Raw genomic sequence first — 20684 nt, 5'->3', positions numbered from 1 at the left:
TGGATCATCACCTGTGGACCATCATTACAGTGCCAGCACTGGGCTTGGTGGGGTGTTTTGTATTGGAGAAGAGAAGACCTGAATTGTCAGTAACATCTGTGAACTGTACTTTTCTGTGCTAAGTTCAGCACAAGGAACGATTCAGGAGCGGTTTTATGGCTTCTACCAGAATAAGAATCTGGCTGCCTGTGCAGAGCAAGGACTTATCGGACTAAAACCTGACTTAAAGGGGTTTGCTGGGAAATAGCTAGAGCCCTGAACATGAACCAATTCATCACTCAGCTGACGTGTTCAGGTTTAGCCAATTACTTGTGTTTTTAATTACCTCCTCTTATAGACCTCTTTCTGACTCCGTCACACGGGGGACTAAAGGTACTTATTTCATATATCAGGTTCTGTATAGTTTCTCTAACCTCCATTGTCACCCAATCATAAGGGGGTGGCATTAGGAGCTGTAATTGAAAACTAATTCCCATAACTACTGCTTTCTGTTTTTTTTCTGGATCTAGATATACTCTGGGCCATTTATGTTCCCACATAAATCTTATTAAACATCTGTCTAAGTTTCTGCAAAGACTGAGTGTCACTTGTATATGATCTACCTTGTAGGCTAAATGTAAGGTAAAGAGAAGATAGAATCAATAAAAATAAAGACAGAGATAGGTTTAGATAGATAGATACATTTTATTTCTTACCCAAACACAAGTCTTCAAGTTGATACAAATACAGACATCAGATTCTGGTTTCAGCCGCACAGGGCTTCGCCGTCTGACAGAAGCTTCGGAGAAGACTCTCAAACTAAGCCAAAATCTCCCCTCTTTTATACTCTATCTTCTCCATAGAAGTGAATGGTGAGAAACCTTGCTCCTAATCTTTCTCACTTTCTGAGATCATACTTTCCCATGCGGTCTGCTGTCTGATGTGCCCACCTCCTTCCGTTCTCAGCTACTGCTAATTATCAACATGTTTTGGGAAGCGTTGAGATAACAGTTTCACATCTTCCGGCTGCAATACTTTTCATACCTTTCTCATGAACTCTGTATTACCTCTGTATCATTGTATACCAAAACTAATAAGCTCCATTTTATTCATCTGATCCATCATTCTTTCATTACAGGTGCTGATTTAAATTAAAAGTTGTACCAGTTTGTATCAGGACTCATTGTTCAGACCTGCTTTTTTTCAGATTCTCAAATATTAATTCACTTGCTTGCTGTTTGGCCTAGTCAGTATTTTTTTCAGTTGTTCTAGGCTGCATAGCTTTGGCCATCACTATTCCAGTGGTAGCCTTAAAGCTAGGCCATATATTAACATTCCCCTCTTCACCCTATCCCATAGGGTGACACCAGGGTTAACGTACCTTGGTACCATCCATTCCAGAAGGTATTCTATGAGGCCATAAAATTATCTGAGTCTTAAGATCAACTGGTACAATTTGTTTCGTTTTCGGTTGAGACTTACTCAAACCTGTAACGAGAAATGTTTTTATGAATGGGACTAATCCATGAGCTCATTTACAAAATCCCATGAAATATAGGTATGCGGGTAATAGCAATTTCAGGTGGATCATACTAATAAACACTTTCAGGTCTTTCTATGGCTTCTATTGTATCTGTAGCATAGTGCATGGGGAGATAATCCAATGTATCTGTCTCAGTGGTCCTTGGAAGGAATAATGGTTTTGATTAAGCATTGTTATGGGCTCAACAAATAGTACTCTGATTGCAGGCTGTTTAAGGTTGTAGGTATTCAGAATCCTTAAACAGGTCGGGATTCCTGGACCTTACTAGTACTCATCATTGGTATCCAATCATGAGCACTAATAAGTGGATAGCAAGTATGAGGTTGCCTCATACAGCAAAAATGGTCAATCCTAGGAAAATTTATATTAACCAAGGTCATGCATGGATCTTGACATATGCATAATGACCTGGAAGTATGGGAAGCATTGTATATATCCGTTACCCCTCTTGGAGCTTAGTCAAACCTACAGAAAGACATGCAGCTAAGTAAGCCTACACCAAAGTTAAACAATTGCATAACAGGTTGATACTAACAGAGTTTACATCTACATTATGATATCTTAGCCAGTATTAGGGTTTGATGTTACCCTTGTATCCGAGCAATATCGACTTCAATTTAAATTACATAAACAGAAATAACGGGGAAACTCGTGGAAAAACAATTAGAACAATTAAAGGAAATAATAGGAAAATAAAAATAAAACCTTTTCAATATCTAGACAGGATTGCTGCTAAACTGAAAATAAAACATAATATGAATCTATAATGTCCATAAACAGCAACAGTAGTTCTCAAATTAAGTATCAGTTCAAAAGTTCTTTCATCGAACATGGTCGAGGGCGGTGGAAGCGTTGAAGAATCTGGACGGAGTTCTGGAAGATCCAACAGGGCTGGGTTTTCAGGCTGGCTTGCTGAAAGAAGTGGCCGGTCTTGAGATGGTTAGACTGGTAACATCTGGTTCTATGGCTGAGTAAACACGTATATCTTTCACATGGACCCAAGACTTGTGGTCCAGTAGTCATTGCCACAACCTTGGGGGATCTAACATCATTTGGGCCAGGATAGATTTTGAAGACGTACTTGTGGTGTACAAAGTGGGATCTTTTCATGTCTTTATTCTAGGCATACACCATCATAATCAGTCCATCAAGAGTCAGAGGTTGGTAAAGGAATAAGCAAAGTAACTGTATGCCTGAATGATACATTGCTATATCTTAGTGGGCATAATCAGTGTGAATTGAATAGACATGAAAGACAATGTCAACATGGAGAAAACAGTGTTAATTAGGTGTAAAAGCAAAAGGGAAACCAGAAGGGTTCAATAATGAAAAGCCAATTTACATAAATGCAAGACAGATTGGTAATTATTACAAAGGCATGATCAAATAACAATGGTAAAGTATATGGAACAAAAGAGAAGATTAAAAAAAACAATTAGAATTTAGAGATGATGGTAAATGTTCAACTATTGATGTATGGAGGGCAATGCATCGCAATCTATCGCCAATAGATATGGAATCTTCACCTACGATGACTACCATTCACCAAGGGTTGAGCCCTCAGCTGCAGGAGGCCAGCAGGACTTACGAGCTAGATGATTCAGAAGGAAGGGTAGAGGCCAAAGCTTTGTGTAACTCCAGCAAGTGGAGAGCCTATCTCTTTTGCTCATGGACCAATTGATGCATCTGTAATGTCTTGTTTCTCACACCAGGTAATGTTGGGGTCTGTGCATCTGTCTTTTTTAATTTAGCGATTCTTTGCTGCAACATAGCCTTCAGATCAGATACATTATCGGGTAGCTCTTCTTTGCTAGCAGTCGTCTCCTCCATCTGGGAAAGGCAAACTTAAACAGACCAGTAGTGCAATTTATGTGGTTAAGTTATTGAAAGAAGTCAGAATGCTAGGAGGCGGGTCGTGGGTATAAATGGGGTCCAGGAGTTTATTCCAAGCATGGGGTGAGGCGAGGCAGAAAGGGCGGAGCCTGGAATTGGCGGTGGTGGAGAAAGGTACTGAAAGGAGGGATTTGTCTTGAGAGCGGAGGGTACGGGTAGGAACGTAGGGGCAGATGAGGGTAGAGAGGTAGGGAGGGGCTGCAGATTGAGTACATTTGTAGGTTAGTAGGAGAAGCTTGAACTGTATACGGAACCTAATCGGAAGCCAGTGCAGTGACTTGAGGAGAGGGGTGATATGAGTATATCGGTCCAGGCGGAAGATAAGCCGTGCAGCAGATTTCTGAACGGACTGAAGTGGGGATAGATGGCTAAGTGGGAGGCCAGTGAGGAGTAGGTTGCAGTAGTCAAGGCGAGAGGTAATGAGAGAGTGGATGAGAGTTCAGGTGGTGTGATCAGAGAGGAAAGGGTGAATTTTGCTAATGTTTATTATTATCTATAATAAATGTCAATATTGGCATCATTTCTTCTTTGGGGACCTCATGACTGGGACCTTAGGGTCACCTTAGTTACAGAAATACTTCTGGCAAACGATTCCAGAGAAAAATTACTATCTGAGTGATTTTCTGTCATTATTCTCCTAATTTAGGAGCATAACCATTAAGGCCCATTATTATAAAAGCTATAGAAAGATACTACAAGAAAAATTTACAAGGGCCTTCTGTGCAACTTAAAACCCCTGACCAGTTTCAGATGCCCAATAAAGATATTATTAAAATTTGATAGCATATTTGAACTGATTCATCTATATGTGAGTGAAGTCTGTGCAAGATGGGACAGAATCTCAATATAAAACCTGTACTTCTAGTTCTGTAAATAGAAATTTCACTAAAAATGAGTTCAAAATAGAGCTAGGATGGTTCCCTGTGCAATTGACACCAGAATTTGATTTTTTTTTTTAATATGGTCATTTCAGGCAACACTATCTCTTGGCTGATACACTTTCCCCTGGATTCCTAAAAAGTTCCAAAGTTGGGGGCAGGTCACAGATCTGTGTGATGGCTAATTAGGTGGTAACAATCAATTGTCAGTAACAAGCACTTAATTGATATCTGCCAGGACTCAAACAGCATTACAAATATTGAGAAAGGCACTGTAACAGCAATACTACTACTATTTAGGATTTCTATAGTGCTACAAGGCGTACGCAGCGCTGTACAAACATAGAAGAAAGTCCCTGCTCAAAGAGCTTACAATCTAATAGACAAAAAAATAAAGTAATCAAATCAATTAATGTGTACAGGAAGGGGGAGAGGAGGGTAGGTGCAGGCGAGTGGTTACAAGTGGTTACGAGTCAAAAGCAATGTTAAAGAGGTGGGCGTTCAGTCTAGATTTAAAGGTGGCCAAGGATGGGGCAAGATGTAGGGGCTCAGGAAGTTTATTCCAGGCGTAGGGTGCAGCGAGACAGAAGGCGCGAAGTCTGGAGTTGGCAGTAGTGGAGAAGGGAACAGATAAGAAGGATTTATCCATGGAGCGGAGTGCACGGGAAGGGGTGTAGGGAAGGACGAGTGTGGAGAGATACTGGGGAGCTGCAGAGTGAGTACATTTATAGGTTAGTAGAAGAAGTTTGAACAGGAATGGAAAACGGATAGGGAGCCAGTGAAGCGACTTGAGGAGAGGGGTAGTATGAGTAAAGCGACCCTGGCGGAAGACAAGACGGGCAGCAGAGTTTTGAACCGATTGAAGAGGGAGAGGTGACTAAGTGGGAGGCCAGCAAGAAGCAGATTGCAGTAGTCTAAACGAGAGGTGACAAGGGTGTGGATGAGGGTTTTGGTAGAGTGCTCGGAAAGAAAGGGGCAGATTTTACGGATGTTGTAAAGAAAGAAACGATACACTACTTAATAGAAAAACCGAATAAATCAGACAGCTGTACATCCCCATAAAGAACTGCATATTAGCAGAAACCCTTATCTCTTTTGCACGTACAAAACACAGACCCTTACCTAATACAGAATAAGAGACTACATATTATAAATAGAAACCCTAAGAAGCTAGACTCTGAATGCAACTCTGGAGGAAAGGAGTATACCCTGGAAGAAAGAGACAGGAGTAATATGATACAGACATTCAAATATTTGATGTTAATCTACAAACAACCCTTTTCCAGAGATGGGAAGGTGGTAGAACTAGGGTTACCATATGGCTCCAGAAAAAGGAGGACTGATTGAGCCAGCCGGGTTTTACTTCCATTGCTTTCAATGGAAAGCAATGGAAGTAAAACCCGGCTAGCTCAATCCGAACTAGAGGACATGAGTTGAGGTTGCAGGGGGGCTGACTCAGGAATAATGTCAGGAAGTATTTTTTCAGGGAGAGGGTGGTAGATACATGGAATACTCTCCCATAGGAGGTGTAGGAGATGAAAATGGTAACGGAATTTTAAAAAATGTGTGGGATAAACACAAAGGAATCCTGTTTAAAAGAAATGGAGTCAAAGAAGCATAGAGGTGATTAGATGGCAACACCAGTAATTGGGAAACAAAGCAAGTACTGGGCATACTTCTATGATCTGTTCCCTGATCGTGGTTGTACAGATTTGGATGGGATGGATTGGAGCTTCAATGACAACTTCAGAAGTAGAACAAAGACAGTGCCAGACAGACTTCTACAATTTATGCCCTGAAAATGGCAAGGAGAAATCAAAATCAGTTTTATCTTGTTGGGCAGACTGGGTGGACCATACAGGTCTTACCTGCTGTCATCTACTATGTTACTATGAGAAAGCAAAAACTGAATTGCATTTCCTCTTATACTGATTAAAAATACAAAGATATAAGAAATACACATTTCCTTGTCATCAAGCAGATGAAGCCATTACGTATGGGTTATGTCCATCAACCAGCAGGGGAGATAGAGAGCACTCAAACTTTCACAGTGCCCTCTTGGCCAGCTAGCTCCACTGCCTCTTCAGTATTCTCTATCTCCCTTAGCAGGGTGGCTGCAGCTTGTTCGAGCTCCAGAAAAATCTGCCGGGAGGTGGTTCCTGGCTTGCCAGTTGTTAACCGGGGTGTTGGAGGCTATAGCAGCTTCACTTTAAAGGCACATAGGTTAGCCCTTTCCCTGCCTTACCCATACCTCTGTGGATGTGGACATATTGCCTTGCTTTCCCTGTCCTTACCCACCAACAGTGGATGCAGGCATATAGGTTCGCCCTTTCCCTGCCTTTCCCACTCATCTGAGCCTCCGGAGTCTTCAATACCTCTGCTTTCCTCACAGCTTAAAAAAAAAAAAAAAGTCGCGTCGCGTTTTTAAATGCAGAGACGCTGGAACAGAGGTTTTTGACCTGATTTTCAGCAGGATCGTAGTTGTACACTAGATCCTTTGAGGTAAGAGTGTTTTCCAACTCCTCCGGGGTGGGCCCGCGATCGGGGCGATTTTGGTGCGAAACCACCATTTTGGATTTTACCGCCGTTTTTCGGCGATGGCTGCGGACAATGTAAAGCGCTGTTCCACTTGTGGCAAGCGCAAATCAGCAGCAGGGCTCTGTAAATCGTGCTGTATTGGCGTAGGAGCCGGCCCGAGCATGGCGAGCGATGTTTCTTCCCGCTCTGAGCTGGCAGCGGGCACCATTTTGCTTACACCGCATGGCGCGGCCTCCGTGGACACGGAGAGACCTGAGCCGGGTGGGGCACCTCGAGATGAGGTTATTTCAGGAGTGGCTAGCACCGGACAGGATTTGGGTGCCCAGGGTGAGATTTTCTCCCCGGATTTTGTGCTTTAGCTGCATAAAGCATACATGATGAAAAGAGCCCTTCCTCAAGGGTCGCCTGAGGCTCCTCTGATTGCCCCCCCGATGGATTCTGGCCTGGGACTGCCCAGTGAGGCTTTTTTCCCAGATGCTTGGCCTAAAGATAAGCGCAGAAGGGTTAATTCCCCTTCAGATTGTGGTGCACCTTTTTCCCCCCCGTGGTCGGGGTGTGAGGATTCGGAGAACTCTGACAGACGTTCTTGGTCTGAGGAACCAGAGTCAGGTGCGGATTTACCACAGGATCTGGATGATCCCTCCGCGGTGAGGATTTTCCACCGTGATGAGCTGCCAGCGCTTATTTCAGATACCCTGCAGGCCCTCTCGATTGAAGATCCTGACAGTGGCATGGCCTCCTCGGGTAATCCCAGGATGGCTAGTACCAAGAAAGCTGCTCGGGCCTTCCCTTTGCATGACTCCATCCTAGAGCTTGTTTCGGCTCAGTGGGCTGACCCCGAGGGACCTTTGAGAGTTTCCAGGGCTATGGGGCAGTTATACCCTCTGCGTTAGGGACATATGGCTCATTTTCAAATGCCTACAGTGGATGCCCTAGTCACTGCGGTGACAAAGAGAACTACCCTCCCTGTTGAAGGAGGTGTTGCCCTGAAGGACTTTCAAGACCGTAGGCTGGAAACAGCGTTGAAACGGTCCTTTGAAATTCAGGTCTCACTGTTCGGGCGTCTGCATGCAGCTGTTATGCTGTGAGAGCCTGCCTAGCTTGGCTGCAACAGGCAGTGGCTCAGCCCAGAGATGGAGCGGAGCCCTTCTTGGATGTGGCTCCGCGGATGGAGGTGGCCTTGTCCTTTCTGGCTGATGCCCTTTATGACCTTGTCAGAGCTTCGGCTAAACAAATGGCAGTAGCAGTGGCGGCTCGCCGTCGTCTGTGGCTACGACACTGGGCATCGGACATGGCCTCTAAGCAAAGGTTGGTGAAGTTTCCTTTTCAAGGACTTCTCCTATTTGGTGAGGAGTTAGAGAAAATTGTGAAAGGCCTGGGTGATCCAAAACCCCAGCGCTTGCCCGAAGATAGGCAGAGGCCTTCCTCTAAGGGCCAGGCGGTCCACTCCTCGTACAGACCTCGCTTCCGTGAAGCTAGAAGGTACCGCCCGGGGCGTTCTGCTGGGTTCACTTCACGTGCCCGTGGTCAGCAGAGGAACTCCTTTCGCTCGGACAAGCGTTCCGCAGCCGGTGGCTCAAGACCAGGAGTTCAGGGGCGACCCTCTCAATGATGGTGCGCCGGCCCTCTCCTCGATGCCTGTCATCGGAGGACGGCTTTCCCTCTTTGTCGAGGAGTGGGCCAAGATTTCCTCAGATCAGTGGGTTCTGGACCTGATCAGAGATGGATACAGAATAGAATTCAACGCCCCAGTAAGAGACATGTTTGTGGAGTCCCGATGCGGTTCTGCCGTCAAACGGGCGGCGGTGGAGGAGACTTTACAAGGTCTGATTCAGTTAGGGGCAGTGACCCCGGTGCCTCCCGCCGAGCAAGGCTGCGGCCGATACTCCATCTACTTTGTGGTGCCGCGAAAAGGTGGGTCCTTTCGCCCTATTCTGGACTTAAAAGAAGTGAACAAGTCCCTGAGGGTGCGGCATTTCCACATGGAATCCCTGCGCTCCGTCATTGCGGCGGTTCAGCCAGGAGAGTTTCTCACGTCTCTAGACCTGAAAGAAGCTTACTTGCACATACCGATTTGGCCCCCGCACCAGAAGTTTCTGAGGTTTGCGGTGTTGGGAAAACATTTCCAGTTCAGGGCCTTGCCTTTTGGCCTCGCCACAGCTCCCCGAACCTTTTCGAAGGTAATGGTGGTAGTAGCTGCTTTTCTCAGGCGAGAAGGTATCAGGGTTCCCCGTACCTAGACGACTGGCTCATCAGAGCAGACTCTGCAACAGAGAGCTTACAAGCTACAGCCAGAGTGGTCTCAGTACTGCAATCTCTAGGCTGGGTCGTCAATATGGCCAAAAGTCACCTGTCCCCTTCACAATCTCTAGAGTTTTTGGGGGCCAGGTTTGACACAGTCTCGGGCTATGTGTTCCTACCCGAGCTAAGGCGGTGCAAGCTTCAGAATCAGGTCCGTCTGCTCCTGAGGATGCCCCGCCCGCGAGCTTGGGACATTGTCCAGCTGCTGGGATCGATGACAGCCACGATGGAAGTGGTACCCTGGGCGAGAGCGCACCTGAGACCTCTACAGTATTCCCTACTCCGGAGATGGTCTCTTATTTCTCAGGATTACCAATGCAGACTTACTTGGCTCCCTGTGGCCCGTCTCAGCATGGAGTGGTGGCTCTCGGACAGCATGCTGCGGCGAGGAATGCCGCTGACGCTCCCCATTTGGTGCCTAGTGGTAACAGATGCCAGCCTGAAGGGCTGGGGCGCACACTGCAAGGGGAAGCATGCCCAGGGTCTATGGACACCCGAGGAGTCGGAGTGGTCCATCAACCGCCTAGAGTTGAAAGCAGTGTTTCAGGCGCTTCTGGCCTTTCAAGTGACCCTGGAAGGATTGGCTGTCAGAGTGATGTCGGACAACACGACAACGGTGGCCTATATAAATCGACAAGGCGGAACAAGGTGCAGAGCACTAGCCGCGCAGGCCGAACTGATTTGCCACTGGGCCAAGCTGCATCTTCAGTGTCTGTCGGCAGCTCATATTGCAGGTCAGAGCAATGTGCAGGCCGATTATCTGAGCAGGCATCAGATCGATCCAGCAGAATGGAATCTGGCAGCCGAAGTATTCCTGCAGATCTGTGCCAAATGGGGCAAGCCCGTGATGGATCTAATGGCGACAAGTGCCAATACCAAAGTCCCGTGCTTCTTCAGCAGATGGAGAGATCCTCGCTCGGCGGGGTTGGATGCCTTGGCTCAACCCTGGCCTCCGGGTCTACTTTATGTGTTTCCCCCATGGCCCTTGATAGGGCGCCTGCTCTTGTGGATTCGGCTGCACCCAGGAGAAGTGGTCCTTATCGCCCCGGATTGGCCAAGGAGACCTTGGCATGCAGACCTCCGACAGATGCTCCTGGAGGCTCCTCTGCCGTTACCTCTGGTTCCGAACCTGTTGACTCAGGGACCGGTAGCCATGGAGGACGCCGGCCGCTTTGGTCTTAAGGCATGGCTATTGAGAGGGCGCAATTGAGGGATAAAGGTTATTCCAATAAAGTTATTTCCACTCTCCTGCAAGCCCGCAAGCGGTCCACTTCCGTGGCTTATGCCAGGATTTGGTGCCTGTTTGAGTCTTGGTGTGCTTCCAGAGCCATTGTTCCAATGCGGGCTCCTGTCTCGCCGATTCTGGACTTTTTGCAGGAAGGTGTACAAAAAGGCTTGGCCTATAATTCCCTGCGGGTGCAGGTGGCAGCGTTGGCCTCCCTTCGTGGTAAGGTGGAAGGCGTGTCTTTGGCTGCTCACCCAGATGTGGCATGGTTTCTTAGAGGGGTGCTTCGGCTCCGACCTCCAGTGCGAGCACCCTGTCCAGCTTGGAACCTGGGGCTAGTTTTGAAAACCCTGCAGGCATCTCCTTTTGAGCCGCTTCAGCGAGCATCGGAGAAAGACTTGACACTGAAGGCCGTTTTTCTGGTGGCCATTACCTCGGCGAGACGGGTGTTAGAGCTCCAGGCGCTGTCCTGTAGAGACCCATTTCTGCAATTTTCAGAGTCCGGAGTCACGGTTCGGACCATGCCTTCCTTTATGCCTAAGGTGGTTTCAGCCTTTCACTTAAACCAGCCTATTTTCTTGCCCTCTTTTTCAGAGGAAGAGTTTCCAGAATCTTTTGGGCAGCTGCACCTTTTGGATGTGCGCAGGACTCTGCTGCAGTATCTGCGAGTTACTAACTCTTTCAGGACTTCTGATCATCTGTTTGTTTTGCTATCCGGTTCTCGCAGAGGGTCTCCAGCGTCTAAAGCCACTATTGCCCGCTGGCTCAAAGAAACTATCTTTTCAGCTTATCTGCTGGCCGGCAGGGTTCCGCCTGTAGCCTTTAAGGCACATTCTACTAGAGCGATTTCTTCCTCTTGGGCTGAAACTGGCGCACTCTCTCTTCAAGAGATATGCAGTGCAGCAACATGGGCTTCTAAGCTCTCCTTTGCCCGACATTACAGGCTGGATGTGGCTGCCAGGAGGGATGCGCGTTTTGGTGCACAAGTGCTAGCGCGTGGTGTGGCTTGTTCCCACCCTATCTAGGGATTGCTTTGTTACATCCCATACGTAATGGCTTCATCTGCTTGATGACAAGGAAGGGAAAATTAGGTTCTTACCTTGGTAATTTTCTTTCCTTTAGTCATAGCAGATGAAGCCATGAGCCCTCCCTGTATGATTGTCTGTATGCTGTGAATCTGTTTTCAGGTTCTGTTCTAATTTCCTGAAGTTCCTTCCTTGGGAGAAAGTTGGAAAACAATCTTCAGGATTCATGTTCAGTTTAAATTTAGGAGGATGTGTTCATTCCCTCCAGCATGTTTTTTTTGGAGAATGTGTTGATTTTCTCCAGGAGGCGCGTGTGTTCCCCTCCAGTTCTATAAATAGGAGGATGAGTTCATTCCCTCCAGTGTGTTGGGAGGATGTGTGATTCCCTCCAGGAGGCGCGTGTGTTCCCCTCCACTTATACAATAAGGAGGATGAGTTTATTCCCTCCAGGAGGATGTGCATTCCCTCCTTTGAGTTCATGCCCTTGTGATGGGCCATCGTTCGCTGTGAGGAAAACTCTTGTGATTCCCATTGCGGTTTGCCATACTGCTTTGGAAGCTTCAAATACTGAAGAGGCAGTGGAGCTAGCTGGCCAAGAGGGCACTGTGAAAGTTTGAGTGCTCTCTATCTCCCCTGCTGGTTGATGGACATAACCCATATGTAATGGCTTCATCTGCTATGACTAAAGGAAAGAAAATTACCAAGGTAAGAACCTAATTTTCCCTTTCAAAGCTTGTACTTTAAACAAAATTAAAATGCTTTTTTTCCCCTTACCTTTTAGGCATTTTATTTTTGTATTGGTGTGATCACTTTCCTCTCTCATGTCCTTTTTTAGTTGCTCCTGTACTGACTGACCCAATGCTGGTGTCATTTTGTTGTATTGACCAGGAGGGGTGGGAAGGAAATGGAAGGCGCAGTTAATTTCTAAATTTTGGTGGCACTGTCAAGGCTGATGACTCTTCATTTTTATTTTATTTATTTATTTATTTTACTTAATTACATTCACATTTATCGTATAAATGTAAGGAAATACAGAAATTAATATAAAAAGGAAAACATTTTTTCTCAACAATATATATTTATATAATTGTCCACAATTGGAAGATCCAAGATCAGGAAAACAATCTTAAAGAAAATAAGAAAAGCTCAAAATGGTTAATCTTACACTTCACATTTTCTGAGGGAGGAAGGTTAATCGGTTATTGCAGCCGGTACAGTGGTAACTGAAGGAAGTTGCTGCAGAGCATTCTTCATCTGTTTCCACAAACTCTTATAATTTCTTAGGTTCAAACAAATAAGTAATAAGGAAATAAAACACTTACAAGGGAATCGCGCTAGGAAGGTCCCACCTAGGGCAATTATTCCTGGCTTAAAAGCCAAGACTTCACACCTCTCAGTCTGCGATTCCCTTGATGTGTCAGGAAATATATGCATCTTTGAACCCAAAAAACTATCAACCATGTATCGGAAATACAATTTCAAAACATTGTTCCTATCTAAATCAAAGACAAAAGTCACTAATAATATAACTCTATCTATAACTTCTGAATTTTCCAAAATGTCGGTTAAACTTACATCTCTTTTCTCTGATAAAGAAGATTTATAAAGGAAATATAATTTTAGTCACCAATAGGTGGCTATCAGAAGGTATTAGCAAAGTATCAGAGAAATATTTCTTCAAGAATTCGGTAGCTGATATATAGGATATTATAGGTAAATTTATCATTCTCAAATTTTTTTCCCTTAATTGGTTCTCCAGAAATTCCAATTTTTACAAGAAAGATAACTATTCTTCATTACCAAATTGTCTGATTTTCATAGAGAAGCCATTTCCGTAATCAAAGTCTCTATTTTTATATCTTGGACTTCCACTTTGTTAGATAGGTATTAATATAAATTCTTTAACTCACATAGTGAAAATTTTTAAACATCTGAAGAAGAGAGTTATTCACATTCTGCTGCAGTTCCTATAGTACATCCATTATGACATTATTGGCTTCACAAAGTCCAATTTCTCCACAGAAACCGCTCCAGATATCTTCGGGGGGAAGAGCTCACTCTCCAATCCCCCAGTTGGTTTATTATCCGAGTCGATGCTGCGCCAGGACCTCCTCGGGTCACGTGAAAATCCTAACCCACTTCGGGCGTTTCCATTATTGACCTCCATAGCGAAGCAATACTGTTTCTGGGTCTTGGAGGGGTCATGCCAACAGGGGGACTCAAAGTCACTCCCTCTCCACTGAGACTCGGCAATAAAGCCTTGCTGTTCCCCAAAGCAGGAACCGATATCCCCGACGCCATGACCCCGAATCTTTCCAAAATAGACTGAGAAGTGGTGGGAACCCCAGCCATGTTCGAGGAGGACAACACCATGGCTTTGCCTTTTCTCTTCCCCATTCTCTGGGGAGCGCGCCTTCTTCAGGCATTCTGGTGTAAAACGGGAACTCAACTAGCGTACGTCCTCCCTCAACGCCATCTTGGATCCTCCAGGTTGGGACACTCTTTGTCTGGTTTCTCCTCAGAGGCCTGTCTGATATGGGTAACCCTACAGCATAGCCCTCTGAGGCATTGAAACACGGAAGCCCCTCCACCACTTACAAGGTTGTGTCCCTTCGGAGGGGTGACTCTTCATTTTTTTTTTCTTTCCTTTGGTTTTGCTGTTTATCATTTCATTTAAGTAAATGTATCATACTGGTTTTGTTGCTGTCTGCCTCTCCCTTTTCCAAGGCCTTCCTTATTTCTAAAACATTCTGAATACTCTATAATGGCACAAATCCTACAGACTACTATTACTTATTTCTATAGTGCTACTAAACATATGCAACACTGTACACAAAACACGTAATATACCATCCCTGCTCAATAGAGCTTATAATATGACTTCAGTTTTACAATTTAGAAAGCACACGAAGACTGACTTTGGCCTTTTAGGTGCACTTTGTGGTTTTGCAACAATCTCTGAGTAATTGCTATTATTTTAATGCTATTATATTTTGTCAGTGTATTTTGTTTTTATTGAATATTAATGTATGTACTCTGCCTTAAACCAGATAAAATTCTGTTCAAGACAGACAAGCAGGACAAATAAGGAATTAAGGAGTTATTTTGGGAATGATTAAAGCAAGCATGGGTATTGAACTGGTGAATAGGGGGTTAACAGTTAAAAGCAGCCTCAAAAAGATGGGCTTGTAGCTTAGATTTGAATAGGGCCAGAGAAAGAGCAAGATGTACCAACTCGGGTTATCTGTTCAGGCTTACGGCGCAGAAACTGGAGTTGGTAGTGGAAGAGAAGCCTACAGATAAGTCACTTACCAAATGAACAGAGTTTCTGGGGAAGGGTGTAGGGAGAAATACTTACTGAGGAGCTGTAGAATAAATATACTTGTCAGTAAGAGGAGTTTGAACTGTATACAGAAATGGGTAGAGAGCCAATGAAGTGAGTTGAATAAAAGGATTATTCGGGTGTAGCATAACTGGTGGAAGAATTTAGCAGCAGAATATTGAACTGATGGAAGGGGAGAGAGATGGTTTAGTGGAAGACCTATGAGAAGCAAGTTGCAGTAATCTAAGCATGAGGTGATAAGAGAGTATGGATAAGGGCTTTGGTAAGGTGCTCGGAAAGGAAGGGACGAATTTTGGTGATGTTACAGAGAAAGAAACAGGTTTTAGTAGCCTGTTGGATATGTGCAGAGGAAGAGAGGAATCAAAAATCACCCAAAGGGTACAAGCTGGGATCCCACTTGCCTCACAAGCAATAGAAACACAATTGGTTGAGCTAGCACAAATTGGAATTTTGTGAACAGTAATGCCACACTAAGACTCCAACCATGTTTTTTTCATCAGTTTCATTCTGCACAATCGCTATCTGTGTATACGTATTATATATATACATCTCATGTACACATGATTTCTGTCCTACATTTTCCTTTATCATAGAAAAAATACCATAAGAAACATGTCAAAATATTTCCTTGAGGACAAATAAACCTGGTTGCTTTGCTTCACACTCTAGGCTGGACTCTGGATGTTATTACTGATTGTCAGGAAAGTAGTCCATTGTTTGAGTTTTTTAAGTTTATATTTTAAAGTAAAAACAAACTAGCTGTGAGCTGGAAAAGGGATAAATGAAAATTTTTTTGATGGATTGCGTAAGTATGAAATACAGTCACGTATTTTTGTCCACTTAGTAGAGTGGACATGCAGGCTTATAAACATAAACATTTAAAATGTATCAAATTTTCAAGCAGCATTTTAAAGTCGTTATACTGGTGTCAAGAAGATTAAACTAATTACTGTGCTATTTGTATTCGACTATCCTCCATCTTTACAGTTTGCATGTTCAGCACCAGTTTTAAAAAGTCATGGGATGTCATAATATAGACCTTTTAGGCAAAAATGTCTAGAATTGTGATATATTTTACAAACCCAGGACTAAACGTAGAAGCTTAATGTAAATCAACATATCTCAGCTCCCTGACCAAGTAGTCATAAAGGCATTAAAAAACGTATAGCACATCAACAGTGATGCCTCAAAATGTGGTAATGTAAAATGTCCAAAAATGAGTGTACCCAAGGGTGCCCATGAAGCTGAAAATGGCCCACAAGAGCTCACACCATCATGCCCTATACATAGCGTACAGGAGGTTCCCGCTATATCCTGGTATTTATTCAGTACCTGCAGGGGAAAATGTCTAGCGCTACCCTAACTCCTATGCTCAAAATTGTGTGCTTAATTTAATTGATAAGCCAGTTATCACCGAGAAATGGATTCTAATAATTATCAACGCTAATTGACAATATAAAATTACATGTTCATCTTTAGGCACCAGGATCCGTGGCTATGGGAGGGGCATGGGTAGATCAGGAGCATTCCTGGAATTTGCACGGTTTTATAAAGAAAGGGAGATCAGCAGCTAATTTAGGTGCGAGAATTCACGCCAGGTTTTATTTGGTGTAAATCCTCGCACCCAAAATTGGGCAAGGATCTCGGCGCCAAACTCTTATTTTATAAATGGTGCCAAACTCTGAGTGTCATTTATAGTATAGCACTTAGTGCACGTTTTTACTGGCACCTAAATTTGGGTACCATTTCAGACCGCTCAAAACACGGCGGCAAGACTCATCTTCAGAAAAACACGATTTGAAAACGCAACACCTCTTCACAGAAAACTACATTGAAGCGTATTTTCAAAGCACTTACGCTTAGAAAGTTCCATAGTAGCCTATGGAACTTTGTAAGTCTCAGTGCTTTGAAAATGAACCCTACTGGCTCCCAATCAAAGAACTCATTGCCTTCAAAATCTGCACTATGGTTCACAAGATCATTTTATGGCAAAGCACCGGGATACATGGCGACCTTGATCGACCTACCAACCAGAAACACATCCGCATCAGCACGACATTACCTAAACCTCAACTACCCAAGCTGCAAAGGACTAAAATACAAATCAACTTACGCATCCAGTTTTTCCTATATCAGCACACAACTATGGAACACACTACCAAAAACCCTGAAAACCACGTACGACCACCTCCAATTCAGGAAAAAACTAAAAACCCACCTGTTTCAAGAGGCTTACCCCCCCCCCCCCGACCCAACATAAATGACTGAACTCCGTGACACTACAACACCACAGTTCGTACTGATCACCAAACAATCTCATCTGTTCTTGTTTTCCTCTTTGTGGTCCCACCACATGTTCCTTTATGTGGTTCCTACCACATGAACCTTCCTACCATAACTTAAGCATTATTTGTAGTTGTTTTACTCCAGAGTCTATCAACACCTCTCCGGTACCATGTAAGCCACATTGAGCCTGCAAATAGGTGGGAAAATGTGGGGTACAAATGTAACAAATAATAATAATTGAGTCCATAGTGCTTGCAAAACATGTAGCACTGCCTCGGGGTGCAAAATGTTTATTTTGATTTTGCTCACACCTTTTTCAGCAGTAGCTCAACCCCTAATTTTGTACCTGAGACAATAGAGGGTTAAGTGACATGCCCAAGATCATAAGGAGCAACAGTGGGGTTAGAACTTAATGCCCCTGGATGTCAAGCCTAATGCTCTAGCCACTAAGCTACTCCTTTAGTACATTTTGTACTGCAAAATGTTTAGCCCTATCTCTGGAGCAGGGCAAAACGTATTGTGGAGTGGAGGAGTAGCTTGACATCCTGGGATGCCTGGTTCAAAATCCCCTTCAGAACAGTGCAAAACATTTTGCAGCAAGCTTTTTTTTGTTTTGTTTTTAACCATTATTTAGTACTAGTAAAAAAAGGCCCGTTTCTGGAACGAATGAAACGGGCGCTAGCAAGGTTTTCCTGGGAGTGTGTATGTTTGAGAGAGAGAGCCAGAGTGAATGTGCGGGTGTGTGACAGAGTGAGACTGTCTGTGTGGCAGTGTGTTTGTGAGAATGAGAGTGTGTGACAGGGCCCCCTCCCCTGTTCCTAATGCCTCTCACCCCGTTCACTCCCCTCCTTTTCCTCCTCCTTCCCACACTTTGGGTTCCTTAAGGCTTTCAAAAGTCTATGTACCCCCGTGGCCCTAACGCCCAGTATCCGGATACCCCACCACTTTCCTCCTCACCCCTCCCCCAAGATGTAATACTTTCACGTCCTTCATTTTTTTAAAAAAGCGTCCTATCTACCCTGTGTACAAATGCCCGGCATTCAGATTGTGTTCCTCTCGTAAATTTTCATTTCTTTCATTCATTCAGAACTTGCCCCCCCCCCCCCCCCCCCCCCCCCCGAACACTTTTGGTTCCTTCAGTCTTTTAAAACTCTCCTATGTACCCTGTGTGCTAATGGCCAGCATTGAGATTGTTTTCCTGTCCCAAATTTGCATGTGTTTCAGTCATTCACAACTTCCCCCCTCCTTCTCCAGTTTAACACTTTCGTTTCCTTCAGTCTTTTAAAACTCTCCTATCTACCCTGTGTCCTAATGGCCAGCATTCAGATTGTTTTCCTTTCCCAAATGTTCATGTCTTTCAGTCAACTCTCCCCCTCCCCCCATTTAACACTTTCGGTTCCTTCACTCTTTTAAAACTCTCCTATCAACGCTGTGTCCTAATTGCCAGCACTCAGATTGTTTTGCTTTGCCAAATTGTCTGTCACTGAGGTCAGTGCGTGCCTGCTTAGCAGACCACTTCCGGCAGGCAGGGTCGGTCCCAGGCACATCCTGTTGGAGGTGAGAATTATTATATAGGATGTACACTATTAGTAAATATAAAGGGCATCAAATCTTTTCAGGTTAGAATTTAGTTCTATAAGCTTGTATTTTTCTTTTTCAAAAATTGTACAAAAAATGTTTTTTTGAAAAAGAAAAATACAAGCATTTATATGTACAAAGAAACAGAGAAATATCCAGAAAAGGTCATGATTCATAAAGATAAAGAAAAACAAACTAATATATACATTTCTACCCATAGCCCACTGGAAGGGGCACAAACATCAAACTAAGGGAGAATAACAAAATTAAGGACTCTTTTTACTAAGCTGTGCTAGTGAATGGGCTTAGCACATCCTAACTTGGGACTTTTCCATGCTCAAAGCCCATTCTAGCATGGTCATAAATATGGTCTTTTTCAATTAGATATTTTTCTGGCCATGCATGTTCGCATTAGCAGGATTTTCCTGCCGTTATGTTGTTGGTTTTTTCTTCATCAAGTTAGTATGTGGAGGAACTTGGTTTGAATTTCATATAGTTCACCTTTGGTTATAATTCTGCTTAACGTGTGTACTCTGTGAACATCCTTTGGACCCCTGAGGCAGACACATTTTGTGCGTTGAAACACGGACCGTGTCTGGTCCCTTGAATAATCAATAAAGGTATTTTCATCAACATCGTCTCCCGAGTTCAGTCTGTAGCAAGCCTCTACTCCTTTTGTACTGTGCGCATTAGCACATGGCCACTGAAAAAAAAATTTAATGAAGGAGCACTTACCATCTCCTGTTGAGGATGCACTTAAGGACTCTCATGTTAAATGAAGGTTATTCAGTTAGCATGTGCTAATGTCGATGCACTAAGAATGCTTCCATACCCATTCTCCACCCCTGACATGTCCCCTCCTTCCCCCAAATACTGTTCTATTAACACATGCAAAAGGCAAAAATATTGCAAAACGCTTTCCCATGCACGTGTTAGTCCTTAATACAGTTTAGTAAAAAGGTCCCTAAAGGCCTGTTTTATTAAGGCACACTAGCGTTTTTAGCACGTGCTAAATGTTAGCAATGCCGATAGGAGTATATGGATGTTGCTAACGTTTAGCGTGCCCTAAATATTAGCACATGCTAAAAATGCTAGCACGCCTTAGTAAAAGACCCCCTATGTAAATAAATATTACATAATAGAAGAAATCAAAAGATATTTTTTTAAACAGGAGGATGTAGCCAATAGCAATCTGACAAACTAGTACAAGTCTCACCAAGGAGAAACAATACCTTTTTATCACTCAAAGAAAGTTGGGATGAATCAAGGATCTCAAATCTGTTTTTGGTTTTATTTTTAAATACTAAACAATACACTTACAAGAAACTTCAGCAGAAATGATGCTCCAGTTTGCAATTCATTGTGCCTCAAAAGGTACCGCTTCTGTCTTTGAGTGACCCTAGATACATGTGGAAGGACCATTATTCTAACATTATGAAATGACGCTATTTAAAATATAGCCTCAACACATGATCTCTGTCAGATAAAAAAGTAAATTAAAGTAGCATGAGCAACATTTTCCCGGGATAACTCCTGCGGTGAAGAGTCCAAACTAAATGGCTTCTGATAAGGGATGGTAGTTAGATTGAAATGTGTTATGTTTCCAAGGTGAGTTTGGATCAGAGCTTTGAAGCGAGGGTTTTTTGCACACCTTTGTAATCGGACTCCTATTTCTTAGCAAAGAATCTGTAAAAAGTCAGGACTTTACCTCTAGTTTTGGTAATCGATAGAAATAAAACAAAATAAATATGGAAAAGAAAATAAGATGATACCTTTTTTATTGGACTTAATACATTTCTTGATTAACTTTTGAAGGTTGCCCTTCTTCGTCTGATCGTAAATAAGCAACTGTTGGTAGATGACGGTATATATACCTTTAAAAGTGGACTAACATGGCTACCACACCTCTCTAGTTTTGGAAATAGGCCTGTGTGGTAGGTACATATTAGTGCACTTTGTGGTGGCACATTCTATATTTCTAATTGAAAGTCTCTGGATTTGAACTTTAACCTTTCAGCTCTAAAGCCACTAAGCGTATATTTATTTAAGTCTTCACAGCTTGCAACACATTCAAATTCAAATATGTTTGACTGAA

At 43.7% G+C, this 20684-nt stretch overlaps 1 protein-coding gene across 3 annotated transcripts in view; it reads left to right on the top strand.

Moving 5' to 3' along the window:
- The window catches only part of RPUSD4 (RNA pseudouridine synthase D4), a 70897-nt gene that overhangs the window by 13101 nt on the left and 37112 nt on the right, over nt 1–20684 (top strand). The gene's annotated exons all lie outside the window — the stretch shown is intronic.

This window comes from Microcaecilia unicolor, chromosome 7 (assembly GCF_901765095.1).
Source record: "Microcaecilia unicolor chromosome 7, aMicUni1.1, whole genome shotgun sequence".
Taxonomy (NCBI): domain Eukaryota; kingdom Metazoa; phylum Chordata; class Amphibia; order Gymnophiona; family Siphonopidae; genus Microcaecilia; species Microcaecilia unicolor.
This window is presented reverse-complemented; position numbering and strand designations above follow the sequence as displayed.